This window comes from Brassica oleracea, unplaced genomic scaffold (genome assembly GCF_000695525.1).
Source record: "Brassica oleracea var. oleracea cultivar TO1000 unplaced genomic scaffold, BOL UnpScaffold01417, whole genome shotgun sequence".
Lineage (NCBI taxonomy): Eukaryota > Viridiplantae > Streptophyta > Magnoliopsida > Brassicales > Brassicaceae > Brassica > Brassica oleracea.
The window spans coordinates 4681-7810 of NW_013617953.1; the positions used below are offsets into that span (position 1 = coordinate 4681).

The 3130-nt window shown below is 39.8% G+C and overlaps 1 pseudogene; it reads left to right on the forward strand.

The window, feature by feature from the left end:
* Positions 1 to 1293, forward strand: part of LOC106321313 — a 3334-nt pseudogene extending 2041 nt beyond the window's left edge.
* Positions 1294 to 3130: the final 1837 nt, after the last annotated feature.

Sequence of the window (3130 nt, forward strand, 5' to 3'; positions counted from 1 at the left end):
TTGCAGGCAATTGTTAAAAACCTATGTAACTGTATTGCATAAACAGGAATGGGTGGCTACAGGTCTGAAGAAGGATGATTTCTTTTTTGGCGATATAAGCACATTATTTAAAGGTCAAAACACCATTGTTGATCTGAAAATCGACGGCCACTCAAGTGTAAGGAAATATCTGTAGTGATACATGCTTTCTGGTCTCTTGCAACTTTATTGTCCATAACCATATGACTGGATGCAGGTGTCGACAAAAGTAACTATCAAAAATCTCATGCCATCTGCTAAAGTTGTTATCAGCTTCAAAATACCTGATCACAAGTCTGGCAAGGTCAGTGCATAACTCATATGAGAAACGACTACTCTAGTCTCAGTCCTATGGAAATGTCAAGTCAAATTATGTACTCTTGAGTCTTAACTTGTGTTTTTGTTATATTTCAGCTGGATGTGCAATATGTCCATCCTCATGCTACGCTCCATTACAGTATTGACCTCAACCAAACTCCTCTGCTTGATCTATCAGCACTATAGGAAGCCAGACTATTTGTCTTGGTGGTGAAGTTGGTTTTGACACAGCTTCCTCGTTACTAACCAAGTATAACGCCGGAATTGGTTTCAACAAGCCAGACTTCTTTGCTGCGCTCATGTTGTAAGTAACAACAACAACACCATTCCAACTGCTTTCAGTTTTTTGGCTTTTAAAGGAACTAAAAGACTGCTGATTTGTAGGGAGGATAAAAGGGAGAGTTAAAGAGCTACTTACGTCCACAAGGTGAATCCAACCACATCCGTTGGTGCAGAACTTATCCGTCACTTCTCCAGTCATGACAACAGCTTTACCATCGGAAGCTCTTATTCTCTGGATCCATTCACAACGGTGAAGGCCAGACTCTCTAACAATGGGAAAGCTGGGATGGTGGTACAAAGTGAATGGAGACCAAAGTCTCTCGTAACTCTCTCCGATGAGTATGACTCAAAGGCTGTGACCTGTTCGCCCGAGCTTGGTCTCGTTCTAGCCCTCAAACCATAAAAGAAGGAAAGGGCTCTCTCAGTTTGGAATACAAATTAAACCGTTCAATTTTTCACCAAGTGCTGAAAAACAGCCCCCAAAAGAATGTTTGTTGGGTTATTAAATTACTTATTGCACTAATATTTTGTTTATTTCATTGTGATGTGAAAGAAAAGGGGGTAATAACCCGACTCTTTGCAGATAGAAATCTGATTTTTGTTTCTTTAGACTTTGGCTTCGATTTGGTGACTGTAACAAAATAATCAATAAATATTTAATGAAATTAATAAATATCTGATGAAATGAATAAATAAAAGTAGGGATTTATGTTTAATTTATTGTTCAACAAAATTGAATGGAAATATTTTTTCATAATTTCTTTCAGAAATATGAAGAATATAGTAGGATCAATGTGTTAAATAATCTGAGAAAAATTGAACTAATAGGGGTATAAAATCATAAGAACAATTGACTCATGATAACAAAAAATCTGAAATGTGGTCACTAATCGAAGCATTTATATCCATTTAAAAGTGAAATGGATCAAATTGGGCTTAAAATTTTATTCAAAGTGTAAATGACTTCAGTTGTAGTGAACCTCTCTCCTCTCTCTTCTCTCCGTTCTCTCTCCAAAAAACCTTTCACGGAGGTGACGTTGAGAGGTGTCATGATTACGCCGGTTCCTTCTCCGGCTCTGACTCCCGGTGATCGGGCTTCGACTCTGGCAAGCGGCGGCTTCTTCAGCGACGACTTGGCCGGCTTCTCTTCCAGCAGGCGCTGGCTCCTTCAGCGTTGCTTGGCTGGCTCTGCCTCCGCCGTCACACCTTTCTTTCCTTTGTTTTCCTTCTCTGTTCCTCGCCTCCATGCCCTCTCACAGATTCAGTTTGAGTTTCGATCTTCATCGAAATGGCTCTTCCTTCCCCTGTTATGGGATTGGTTCATCTTCGGTCTTATCAGAATCAATAAAGATGATATGTTGTGGATTAGGAGTTTCTGATGACCTAGATCGATTTCCTTCAAATAAATCACTTTCATCTTTGATGTGATGGCAATCTCGCTCTTTTCTACTTGTATCGTTGTTAGATGTGTCGTATGTGCATCATGTTCTGGTATGTTCCGGTGGATACCGATTTGACTTCCGACGACGACTTCAATGGTGGTGTAAGGAGTTGACGTAATCCTCTTTCGGCGCGTGTCTCTTTTTTGTTTTCGTGAGTGCACGTGGTGTCGATCAGGATCAGTTGTTGGGCTCCCTTGTTGGGCTTTCTCGGCTAGGCTTTTATTTTACCCCTTTAGTTCTTTGTTTATCTTGTCCTTCTAATGGGCTTTTTGTAAATTTGGCATTTGTTAATAAAATACCAGTGACAAAAAAATGACTCACTAGTATTATGTTTTTGTTAGGCTTTTTCGTATCAGCAAAAACCTAACAAAAATGATTGTTTAAGAGAAGACGAAAATTTTGACCAACAAAAAATAACTCTAGAAAGAAAAAGGAAAGTCTCAGACAAATCTTCACTATAAAAGTATAAATCACTACAAATCCAGCAACCACATTAATAATACGCTTAAATCAAATAAAACTCCAAAATTGTTATGAACCAGATTGTGGATGGCTCATAACCAAGAGATTACGATTTGTAATCTTTCCATTTATCTATGACGGTGTAATCTCCTATATAAGGAATCTCTATGTTATGAATAAAGATAGACTTTTCCATTATTTTCACAACACGTTATCAGCATGAAACTCTAAATCCCTAAGCTAATACCCAAATCGAAAAACCCTAAAACCCTAACCCTAGCCGGCGATCCGACGAACCCTAAACCCCGATCGCGTCTCTTGTTCCCGCATCTGTTCCAGCTCGCGTCCCCGATCAGCTTCAGCCCAAGGCGTTCCTGATCCTAGCTCAGACGTTCGCAACCCGAGAGCAGCTCCAGCACACGACCTCTTCCTCGTTCGCGACAGCATCAGACAGCTCGCGTCCCGTTCGTGTCTAGCTCGCGGTTCAACTCCTTTGGTGGTCCGATTCAACAATCATCTAAGGTTAAAAGGTAATTCAAAACCTAATAACCCATAATCAAACATGGATTGATTGATAAAGAATGAAACCCTAAAACCCTAATCTTTAT